The sequence below is a fragment of the Oncorhynchus keta genome, chromosome 28 (assembly GCF_023373465.1).
Source record: "Oncorhynchus keta strain PuntledgeMale-10-30-2019 chromosome 28, Oket_V2, whole genome shotgun sequence".
NCBI classification, from domain to species: Eukaryota; Metazoa; Chordata; class Actinopteri; order Salmoniformes; family Salmonidae; genus Oncorhynchus; species Oncorhynchus keta.
Window position 1 is genome coordinate 33,865,175 of NC_068448.1, and position 13,100 is coordinate 33,878,274.

At 41.5% G+C, this 13,100-nt stretch overlaps 1 protein-coding gene across 1 annotated transcript in view; it reads left to right on the forward strand.

Annotated features, from left to right (window-relative positions):
• Positions 1-3,271: 3,271 nt before the first annotated feature.
• LOC118361079 (forkhead box protein J3-like) overlaps positions 3,272-13,100 on the forward strand; it is a 94,816-nt gene continuing 84,987 nt past the window's right edge. The window contains exon 1 of the mRNA XM_035740827.2: positions 3,272-3,556. The gene's annotated coding sequence lies outside the window, so the exon portion shown is untranslated. The remainder of the gene's footprint in view (positions 3,557-13,100) is intronic.

Here is a 13,100-nt window from a genome sequence, read left to right on the forward strand (position 1 = left end):
AACCAGGAGCACTAGAAACAAACGGAGACTGGGAAAAATAGGAGCAAGGAAAGACGCTGGTTGACTTGGTCCTTCTGTAGCTCAGTTGGTAGAGCATGGCGCTTGTAACGCCAGGGTAGTGGGTTCGATCCCCGGGACCACCCATACGTAGAATGTATGCACACATGACTGTAAGTCGCTTTGGATAAAAGCGTCTGCTAAATGGCATATATATAAGACGAACTGGCACAGAGAGACAGGGATATATACATTGGAGATAATAAGCGACACCTGGAGGGGGTGGAAAAAAATCACAAGGACAGGTGAACCAGATCATGGTGTGACAGTTACAATGCCCCTAAAACTCAACTCTTGACCTCAAAGCCAGTTCCACTGTGTTTAAAAAAAAATGTTCCCCCTTTAATCAGCTATGGATTTAAACCTGGGACACCAGGTGGGTGCAATTCATTATCAGGTAGAACAGAAAACCAGCAGACTCCGGACCTCATAGGATGAGAGTTGAATACCCCTGTTATAATGGATGGCATGAAAATAAAGAAAATGAAGATGGATATTCTAGGGAGCTTAACTTCATTGCTTGGCATGAACAACCAGGAACACAGTTATTCTTCTACAGTATCCGTAGTTATACACCACACATGCAGGAACCGACTATTTGTGAATTATTTGCATTGACCCCCCCTTTTTTCATGCTGCAGCTACTCACTGTTTATTATCTATTATCTATACATAGTCCCTTCACCCCTAACTACATGTACATATTACCTCAATTACCTCGACTAACCTGTACCCCTGCACATTGACTCGGTACCGGTACCCCCTGTATATAGCCTCATTATCGTTATTTTATTGTTGCTCTTTTATTTTTTACTTTAGTTTATTTTAGTAAATCTTTGTATTTATTTTTCTTAAATCTGCATTGTTGGCTAAGGGCTTGTAAGTAAGCATTTCACGGTAAGGTAACCTGTTGTATTAGGTGCATGTAACAGATACAATTTGATTAGATTTTAAATGGTATTACGCTGTAATTACATAGGTCTGTTACTGACATCTACAGGCCCAAGATGGTAAGGCAGGACAAGCAAGTATCTCTATGGCAGTTATTTCAGTTAATGTTGAAGTCTGCATATATCACAGACAATCTGAGTCAGTCGCCACATTTCAAATGTGCTCCGACAATCTCCAAAGACACACACACACACACACACACACACACACACACACACACACACACACACACACACACACACACACACACACACACACACACACACACACACACACACACACACACACACACACACACACACACACACACACACACACACACACAGACTTGTATAACTAACCTTGTGGGGACACACAATTCAGTCCCATTCAAAACCACTAAACCTAGCCCTATTTCTTACCCTAAGCCGAACATTAACCCCAAAAAATAACCTTAAACCTAACCCTGCTCCTAACCCTAAAACAAACCCTAGCTCCTAGCTCCTAACCCTAACCCCAAACCACCTAGAAATAGCATTTGACCTTGTGGGGATGAACAAAATTGGTTTGTTTACAATTCTTGTAGGGATTTCTGGTCTCCACAAGTATAGTTAAACATGTCTACACACACACACTGACTGACCGCCTGACTGACTGACTGACAGCCTGAACTGGCCTGACTGACAGCTTGAACTGGTGCTCAGAACCAACCATCTGTCAAGGTCGATATCAAATTGTCCACCATTTACATCTTCACATACCTGTCAGCTTCCAGAGGTAGGCCCATTGTGGTTTACGGAACTTGAGGTTTGGTCTCTAAGGGCCCCAGAGAATGACACAGGAGCAAAGGAGGCATCAAAGCCAGGAGGATGGAGGAGGAGTGAAGCTGCACAGAGGACTGAACCTTCTCTCTGTCACCGAAGGTGGGAGTGAGAAGGTGAAGGCAGGTGGTGAAATGGTGGAACCACAATGTCCCTCACATAGGGAAACCCCTGAACCCACTATGCCACGTTTTGACCTGAAGGTCTTCATCAGGCTGAATACCTGCTCTCAGTCCCGCCACAGGAGGTCGGCATTGGAGTCCCCCCATCATCCTGATCATACACAGGGTAGGATTCTGTTATGATTGCCAGTGTAGCCATATATAAACTCAATGTATGGCAATGTATTAAAATGATATTAAAATGCTTCACAGATTTATAAACTATCTATAAATATGTCTTAACATGACCTTGCCCAAAGAAATACACATAGCACCATACAATTTTTTATTTTTTTTAACCAGGCAAGTAAGTTAAGAACACATTCTTATTTTCAATGACAGCCCGGGAACAGTGGGTTAACTGCCTGTTCAGGGGCAGAACGACAGATTTGTACCTTGTCAGCTCAGGGGTTTGAACTCGCAACCTTCCTGTTACTAGTCCAACGCTCTAACCACTAGGCTATCGCCTTGCCTCTCCACCACTGAGCCAGTTCCTTTACCAAAGGGAGAGGGATAGCAGGATAACAAGAGCAGCCACCAGAGGGGACTCTTGTTGGATAAATCTGACACACAATTCATTCTCACCAACCAGCATCAGTTTCCTAATCACTGAAGGACTATAAACCATAACTCACCCTCTACTGTATATATATATATGTCTCCCTGTTTGATCGTATCTTGTGATATACTGTATGACCTGTGATGTAGGCTATCGGCAGTGATGTGTATGCAAATTTCCCTATGGGACAAAGATTTCTTATTTCCTTCCTTTTTCCCCTTCCTATCTTCCTTCCTTCATTTTCCCCCTTCCTTCCTATCTTCCTTCCTTCCTTCATTTCCCCTTCCTTCCTTCCTTCCTTCCTTCCTTCCTTCCTCCCTTCCTCCCTTCCCTTCTTGCTTAATTTCTTGTTTAATTTCTTCCTTCCTTCATTCATTGTACCACCAACTACTGAAACACTCTGCCTACATAAATAATAGGCTGTTCTAACTATGACAATTTTAAACACAAACTTAAGACATGCCTGAAAGCAAATCAATATTGTAATGATGACTAGTTTGATCCATGCATCATTTTTAGAATCTGTCTAATTTAACATGTCCAGTGGCTATATATGTAAATTAGATTCCGAGAAGAAGAAAAAATAACAGTTTATTATTATTATTAGCAAGTCGTTGTTGGCGATAACTAATTACCCACGAAAAGTTAATTAAATATGTAACACGGGAACTAGTTATGTAAATTTTAAATATGTTGCCAGACTGTGGTGCATGGATTTGTCTTCAACGTGCTCCGGCTGGCATTGGAAGTAGTTCCGGTGGTTTAGCAAGAGAACGGAGTCAGGAGACGCGGCGGGATCCTGTTGTTGGAGAAGCAAACGCGAATAGCGGGATGAGGAAGTCTCCAATTCATGGCACACAATTGACCACAGAACCGGTCAATGTGACACGAGTATTGCATGGGGCATGCAACTTCAGTGACAGCCCTAGAAGGTGAAGAAGCTCAGTCCTCGGAGGAAATGTTCAAGTGCAGCGCTGGAACCGCTGAACCTCTGTAAAATTTTAACCGGTTCATAACCATCCACCCGGGTAAGTAAACTGAAAAATTGGGGAATGTCTGTAAGCAAGGCCGGTGAGAAAATATCTCACATAGGCAAATACATTTAATTGAGCTTTGGGGTTGCGTTGCGTACAGGCCTTGACAGGTTTTCTCTCCCTGCCATGCATATAGACAGCCCATGTTTTTTGAGGATAGCTTTGAATTAAACTTCCACAAGTTTTTTTCCAGGGTGATCCTGGGTCGTGCTTATCTGATTGATTGTGTTGTTTAATTGCCTTGCAAGGAGCAGAATGACTTTGACATTGAATTTGGAAATTGATCGAAACTGTTGCGCAAACATTCTGACATGTATGCATCAATGCATGCACTATAGGCTACTTTTTAGACATGCCTGAACTTCCTGAAGTGGTGACATATGGTAGGGTCCAAAATAAAAAATCATCAGAAATTGACTGCATAAAATAAATAATTATAATTCAAATGCTGAGCTATTTTGTTTGCAAAAAAAATGGGAAATTATATTATAAAAAAAAAAAAAAATCTCTCAAAAATGTAGGGGTAAAATGATTTGACACCCCTGTTTTCAATACATTTCAATATGAATATCTTTTTTTCAATACCTTTCAATACCTCACCATGTTTTATGAGTTGGAAAACACATGGGGATGGATTTTAGAACATTCCTAGATACAGAATCTTTCCAGATCCTTGACATCCTTCATCTGCGCTTATGGACTGCCCTCTTTGATTCAAACCACGGTATTTCAATGGGTTTCAAGCCCGTAGATTGTAGGAATAATCTGGCTGTAATTAATTGGTATATACAGGCAGACACATTGGGGTGGAAATCTTACAAGCCAGAATATTTAATGAAAATACATTTAAACTTACTCCACAAAAAAGGTCTGTGTGGTTCGTCCTTCAGAAGCTCAAAATTGAAGACAAAATATCCACAAAAGTATTGTTTACCCAACTTTTTAGAGAGCCGGTAGGCATACGGCTCTGTCGGCTTGTATTTCCGGTTTGTATTTTCAATCTACTGACGCCTGCTTTGTGGTGTAAACACTTGCACAATATGTAAATCATAAACAATAACTGAGCATAACCAAACCATAGACCAAATGTTGCTCTCATTCAGCTGGCAGTGGCAAACCTACAGGCACTAAAAAGTCTGGTAAACAGTACTTTACTGTGGATATTTTCTCTCAAATGTTGAGCGGCTGAAAGAAAAACTGCACAGACAACCAGCAGAGTAAATTTCAATGTAATTGTATTAAACATTCTTGCTTGTAAGGAAAATGTACAAAATGTTGCACTCCAATGTGTCAGGCTGTATATACCAATTAGTTGTGTATGACAGCGTGATTAATCAGACAAGTCCGGAGACTGAGATGGCCATGGCAAAAATGTGATTTTTAAAAATGTTGATGTGTTATTGGGGTTATTGTCTTGCTGTTTCAGCCTTTTGGCAGATGCAACCATGTTTTTGACTAAAATATCCTGGTCACTGGCCTACACAGAATATCCTATACTGTCAAAGTTTAATTGTGTTTTGAGAAAGTTTTCAGAAAGAAACATTTATAAAAAAGGAAAATGAAAAGTATTAATCCCCTTTTTTATGGCAAGCATAAATAAGTTCAGGAGTAAAAATTTCCTTAAGAAGTCACATAATATGTTTCATGGACTCACTCTGTGTGCAATAATAGTGTTTAACATGATTTTTGAATGACTACCTCATCTCTGTACCCTACACATAAAATTATCAGTAAGGTCCCTCAGTAAATTTCAAACACAGATTCAACCACAAAGACCAGTGCGGTTTCCCGATGCCTCGCAAAGAAGGGCACCTATAGTTAGTTAGGTAAAAAAAGAAGCAGATATTGAATATCTCTTTGAACATGGTGAAGTTATGAATTACACTTTGGATGTTATGTCAGTACACCCAGTCACTACAACGATACAGGCGTCCTTCCTAACTGAGTTGCCGGGAGAGAGGTAAACGCTGAAGGATTTCACCATGAGGCCAGTGGTGACTTTAAAACAGAGTTTAATGGCTGTGATAGGAGAAAACTGAGGATTAATCAACAACATTGTAGTTACTACACAATACTAACCTAAATGACAGAGTGAAAAGAAGGAAGCCTGTACAGAATAAAACATATTCCAAAACATGCATCCTGTTTGAAATAAGGCACTAAAGTAAAACTGCAAAGAATGTAGTAAAGAAATTAACTTTGTCCTGAATACAAAGCGTTATGTTTAGGGCAAATCCAACACACCACTCTTCATATTTTCAAGCATGGTGGTGGCTGCATCATGTTATGTGTATGCTTGTCATCGGCAAGGACTAGGGAGTTTTTTATTTGGATAAAAATAAACGGAATAGGGCTAAGCACAGGACAACTCCAAGAGGAAAACCTGGTTCAGTCTGCTTTCCAACAGACACTGGGAGACAAATTCACCTTTCAGCAGAACAATAACCTAAAACACAAGGCCAAATAAACACTGGAGTTGCTTACCAAGATGACATTGAATGTTCCTGTGTGACCTAGATACAGTCTGACTTAAATTGGCTTGAAAATCTTTGCCTGTCTAGCAATGATCAACAACCAACTTGACAGAGCTTGAAGAATTTTAAAAATAATAATGTGCAAATATTGTGCAATCCAGGTGTGGAAAGCTCTTAGACTTACCCAGAAATAATCACAGATGTAATCGCTGCCAAAGGTGATTATAGCATGTATTGAATACTTATGTAAATGAGATATTTCTGTATTTCATTTTCAATATATTTGAAAAACATTTATTAAAAAAACGTTTCCACTTTGTCATTATGGGACATTGTGTGTAGATGGGTGAAGAAAAAAATAGAATTCAGACTAACACAAAAGGTTGTATGAATACTTTCTGAAAGCACTGTATGTTGATTTTGTGCATAGAGCACGCTTCTGACAAAACAATTTTCTGCTATGTTGAAACCAGCATACGGAACAACTCTCTGCAAAATGTCTCCTTTCCAGTCTGAAAACATTGCCGAACATATCACGTATATCACGTATCTCCAAAGGACATGTGGGGGGAGGGTTCTTGAGAACTATTTTTGCAATATCAAATTCTCCAGACCTCCAAGGAAGGCATGACAGCGATGTGATTTTGGAGGTATGGCAACAGGAGACTACTTATTGTGAAGTGGAAATGTCTAGGATAAACAACAGCTCAGCAGCAAAGTGGTAGGTCACACAAGCTCACAGAACTGGACCGCCAAATGCTGAAGTGTGTAGCGGGTAAAAATTGTCTGTCCTCGGGTGCAACACTTAGTATCGAGTTCCAACCTGCCTCTAGAAGTAACGTCAGCACAAGAACTGTTCGTTGGGAACTTCATGAAATGGGTTTCTATGGCCGAGCAGCCGCACACAAGCCTGAGATCATCATGCGCAATGCCAAGAGTTGGACGGAGTGGTGTATGCAGCATTAATTGCCAATGGACTCTGCAGCAGTGGAAATGCGTTCTTTGGAGTGATGAATCATGCTTCACTATCTAGCAGTCCTGTGGACGAATCAACCAATGAAATTCTAGATGATTCTGTGCTAAAGGTCGACCGATTAATCGGAATGGCCGATTTAATTAGGGCCGATTTTAAAGTTTCCATAACAATCGGAAATCGGTATTTTTGGACACCGATTTGGCCGATTTTAAAAATAAATTTAAAAAAAATCTTTTTTTACACCTTTTTAACTAGGAAAGTCAGTTAAGAACACATTCTTATTTTCAATGACTGCCTAGGAACGGTGGGTTAACTGCCTTGTTCAGGGGCAGAATGACAGATTTTTACCTTGTCAGCTCGGGGATTCAATCTTGCAACCTTACAGTTAACTAGTTCAACGCTCTAACCACCTGCTTTACATTGCACTCCACGAGGAGCCTGCCTGTTACGCGAATGCAGTAAGAAGCTAAGGTAAGTTGCTAGCTAGCATTAAACTTATCTTATAAAAAACAGTTAATCAATCGTAATCACTAGTTAACTACACATGGTTGATGACATTACTAGTTTCTAGCGTGTCCTGCGTTGCATATAATCGATGCGGTGCGGAAAAAGGACTGTCGTTGCTCCGACGTGTACCTAACCATAAACACCAATGCCTTTCTTAAAATCAATACACAGAAGTATATATTTTTAAACCTGCATATTTAGCTCAAAGAAATCCAGGGTAGAAGGCAATATTAACCAGGTGAAATTGTGTCACTTCTCTAGCGTTCATTGCACGCAGAGTTAGGGTATATGCGATAATAATAAATGTTTTGTTTTCGAAATGATAGTTTCCGGATTCGACCATATTAGGCTCGTATTTCTGTGTGTTATTATGTTATAATTAAGTCTAATTAAGTCTATGATTTGATATTTGATAGAGCAGTCTGACTGAGCGATGGTAGGCAGCAGCAGGCTCTTAAGCATTCATTCAAACAGCACTTTCATTCGTTTTGCCAGCAGCTCTTAGTAATGCTTCAAGCATTGCGCTGTTTATGACTTCAAGCCTATGATGACTCCCAAGATTAGGCTGGTGTAACCGATGTGAAATGGCTAGCTAGTTAGCGGGGTGCGCGCTAATAGCGTTTCAAAAGTAACTCGCTCTGAGACTTGGAGTAGTTGTTCCCCTTGCTCTGCAAGGGACGCAGATAGCCTGGTTAGCCAATGTGGCGGGAGGTGGGTGGGACACAATGCAGATAGCCTGGTTAGCCAATGTGCGGGAGCACTGGTTGGTCGGTACAATTGAGGTAGTATGTACATGAATGTATAGTTAAAGTGACCATGCATATGTTATAAACAGAGAGTAATAGCAGCTTAAAAAGAGGGGCACACAATGCAAATAGTCCGTGTAGCCATTTTGATTACCTGTTCAGGAGTCTTATGGCTTGGGGTAAAAACTGTTGAGAAGCCTTTTTGTCCTAGACTTGGCAGTCCGGTACCGCTTGCCATGCGGACTTAGAGAGAACAGTCTATGACTGGGGTGGCTGGGGTCTTTAACAATTTTTAGGGCCTTCCTCTGACACCGCCTGGTATAGAGGTCCTGGATGGCAAGCAGCTTAGCCCCAGTGATGTACTGGGTCTTACGCACTACCCTCTGTAGTGCCTTGCGGTCAGAGGCCGAGCAATTGCCGTAACAGGCAGTGATGCAACCAGTCAGGATGCTCTCGATGTTGTAGAACCTTTTGAGGATCTCAGGACCCATGCCAAATCTTCTTCTTTTCCTGAGGGGGAATAGGCTTTGTCGTGCCGTCTTCACGACTGTCTTGGTGCGTTTGGACCATTTTAGTTTGTTGTTGATGTGGACACCAAGGAACTTGAAGCTCTCAACCTGCTCCACTACAGCCCCGCCGATGAGAATGGGGGCGTGCTCGGTGCTCCTTTTCCTGTAGTCCACGATCATCATGTTATTCTGGCACCACCCGGCCAGGTCTCTGACCTCCCTATAGGCTGTCTCGTCGTTGTCGGTGAACAGATCTACTACCACTGTGGTGTCGTCTGCAACCTTTAAATTATTTTTTTACCCCTTTTTTCTCCCCAATTTCATGATATCCAATTGGTAGTCGTTAGTCTTGTCTCATCGCTGCAACTCCCATACGGACTCGGGAGAGGCGAAGAAGGTCGAGAGCCATGCGTCCTCCGAAACACAACCCAACCTAGCCGCACTGCTTCTTGACACAACGCACATCCAAACCAGAAGCCAGCCGCACCAATGTGTCGGAGGAAACACCGTACACCTGGCGACCTGGTCAGCATGCACTGCGCCCGGCCCGCCACAGGAGTCGCTGTTGCGCAATGAGACAAGGATATCCCTGCTAACCCGGACGAAGCTGTGCCAATTGTGCCAGGACCTCCCGGTCGCGGCCGGCTGCGACAGAGCCTGGGCTCAAACCCAGAATCTCTGGTGGCACAGCCACGTGTCACTGGGCAGCTCGTGGCTGTGCTTCCCTTTGTAGTCTGTAATAGTTGCAAGCCCTGCCACATGAGACGAGCGTTGGAGCCAGTGTAGTATGATTAAATCATAGCCCTGTATTGACGCATTGCCTGTTTGTTGGTTCAGGATTTCCTGTAAGCTTCCCGGTTAGAGTCCCACACCTTGAAAGCGGCAGCTCTACCCTTTATCTCAGTGCGGATGTTGCCTGTAATCCATGGCTTCTGGTTGGGGTATGTGCGTACAGTCACTGTGGGGGGGACGTCCTCGATGCACTTATTGATAAAGTCAGTAACTGATGTGGTGTACTCTTCAATGCCATCGGAAGAATCCCGGAACATGTTCCAGTCTGTGATAGCAAAACAGTCCTGCAGTTTAGCACCTGCTTCATCTGACCACTTTTTTTATAGACCGAGTCACTGGTGCTTCCTGCTTTAATTTTAGCTTGTAAGCAGGAATCAGGGGGATAGCGTTGTGGTCGGATTTACCAAATGGACGGCGAGGGAGAGCTTTGTACGCGTTTCTGTGTGTGGAGTACAGGTGATCTAGTTTTTTTTCCCTTGGGTTGCACATTTAACATGTTGAGGGAAATTTGGTAGAACTGATTTAAGTTTCCCTGCATTAGTCTCCGGCCACTAGGAGCGCCACTTCTGGGTGAGTGGTTTCCTGTTTGCTTATTTCCTCTGGACCACGCTGCCATCATACCGCTCAGGAAGAAGACGTGCTCTGTCTCCTAGAGATGAACGTACTTTGGTGCAAAAAGTGCAAATCAATCCCAGAACAGCAAGAAAGGACGTTGTGAAAATGCTGGAGGAAATTGGTAGAAAAGTATCTATATCCATAGTAAATTGAGTCCTATATCGACATAACCTGAAAGGCCTCTCAGCAAGGAAGAAGCCACTGCTCCAAAACTGCCATAAAAAAAAAGCTAGACTACGGTTTGCAAGCACATGGGTACATGGATTGTACTTTTTGTAGAAATGTCCTCTGGTCTGATGAAACAGAAATGGAACTATTTGGCCATAATGACTATCATTATGTTTGGAGGAAAAGGGGGAAGGCTTGCAAGCGGAAGAACACCATCCCAACCGTGAAGCACGGGGGTGGCAGCGTGTTGTGGGGGTGCTTTGCTGCAGGAGGGACTGGTGCACTTCATAAAATAGATGGCATCATGAGGTAGGAAAATTATGTGGATATATTGAAGCAACATCTCAAGACATCACTCAGGAAGTTAAAGCTTGGTCGCAAATCGGTCTTCCAAATGGACAATGACCCCAAGCATACTTCCAAAGTTGTGGCAAAATGGCTTAAGGACAACAAAGTCAAGGTATTGGAGTGGCTATCACAAAGCCCTGACCTCTATCCCATAGAGAATTTGTGGGCAGAACTGAAAAAGCGTGTGTGAGCAAGGAGGCCACTAAATCTGACTCAGTTACACCAGCTCTGTCAGGAGGAATGGACCAAAATTCACCCAACGTATTGTGGTAAGCTTGTGGTAGGCTATCTTAAATGTTTGACCCAATTTAATCAATTTAAAAGCAATGCTACCAAATACTAATTGAGTGTATGTAAACTTCTGACCCATTGGGTATGTGATGAAAGAAATAAAAGCTTAAATAAATTATTCTCTATTATTATTCTGACATGTCACATTCTGAAAATAAAGTGGTGATCCTAACTGACCTAAGACAGGGACTTTTTACTAGGATTAAATGTCAGGAATTGTGAAAAACTGAGTTTAAATGTATTTGGTTAAGGTGTATGTAATCTTCCATATACAGTGTGTGTATATATATATATATATGTATATATATATATATATATATATATATTTGATGAAATATTGAATTTTGCCTTTCTGCTATTAGCACATAGAAACAATTTGAATAACATTAATTCATGGAAAAATTGATTTAAGTGAAATTAAGGATGTTCTGAAGTGTCTGCCCTGTATCTGAGATGTAAGAAAATCTGAAGTGTCTGCCCTGTATCTGAGATGTAAGAAAATGCAGGATTTTATTATTATTATTTTCACTGTGGAATTACTTGTATACCATTGACATGGAAATGCCTTCTTCCGGGTTACCTTCAGACGAGTCCCATGACACTTGTGGGGGTCGTAGAGCAAAATGGAGAACAGTCTTTCCATAGAGGAGTCATATTAAGTTTTAGGCCAAACCGTACAGACGTTTTCGTGAGTAGATCGATTTTCGAGATGTCTCCTGGTCTGACATATCGATGTAGCTCAGACAGCTTTGACTGTAGACGCGGAAGGTCGGCATCGGCGGATGCGCTGGATTGAGACACAGCCCATGCAAAACAATATCTCTAGCTTAAACAGACAGATTTTGATGATTTTATTTATTTAAAAAAAAAAAATTATGCGTCGAGCGGAGCATGGGAGGCCTCAAGCGGAAAATAATTTGTATGTTATTTTTAATTTTTTTATGCTCAGTTTATGAGGACCCTTGCTGATGTGATTGATGCCTGAGGCAATTGACTCTTCTGCCTAATGGTATTTCCGCCAGTGGATATATCTCGGAAGACAGCAGGAGTGGGGCTGGTTGTTTTTTTTGTTACAATTTAGCCACGAACGAACTCCATGGTTGAATGTGACATAGGCCTAGGTCCACATTATGATTTAGTCATTTTGAAAGCATCTTAAACTAACCACAAGGAAGTTACGTGAAATACAAGAATGATGATGCAATTGTGAAGTGTAGGCTATTCACTGGTAGCCTACTCAAGTCCATGACAAGCTAACATCTGTAGCCGACAATAGCCTATATTGGCAAGTTTTTGTTTGAACAATGACCAATAGCATATTCAGTCCATGGCGTGTATGTCTGCCTTTGAATACAGACCCTACTACTGAAATCATATTGCATTAGGCTATTTCTTTAGAAGTGCATTTGGTCTATGGGTCGTAAAATGAGCCTTGTTGGGGTTTTGTATGTTTAAAAATAAAACGTACATGCATTTGGTGTTGATGCATGTATTTAAATCTGAGAAAATCCAGTTTGCCATAGAGGAGTTGGTAATGACTCCTATCACAACACACTGCAGCTTCCAGCGACAGTACTGTGGAGACCCACATGATATATCATTGAACATAGGTCGTCTGAAAGAATGTCATGCTTAATCTTAACAGAACTTTAAGTGAGAGGTTGAAAGATGCCTGGTTCCTGATTTGGATGCGTCCCAAATTCCTATCAAGATGAGAGCTGTCTGAACAGATTTTTCTCATCATTATTTGTGCTGAGATTTACATTCGGTCTTAAATAGTGTTGATTGAGGGTAATTTGGCGTTTTAATTGCAGAACAGCTGCCACTCTCTCTCTGCTGATTGCCATTGTAGACATTCTCAATAGATCACTCATAGACCCTTAAATGCCTCATTAAAATATGTTATGCAGATTCCCATTAAACTTTCTAAAAAGGAACCTTCATAATGTTTTCTGATTTCTATTTTATTCTCAGAGGTCATTATAATCACTGTCAATGTCAGCAAATGCATCACCAAGAAATTAGGGATGCAGATTCAACCTACTTTTATTAAGTGAAATTGGAAATTATGTTTTGTCTTTGGGCAAATCCACAGTAAAGGAATTGTGCTGA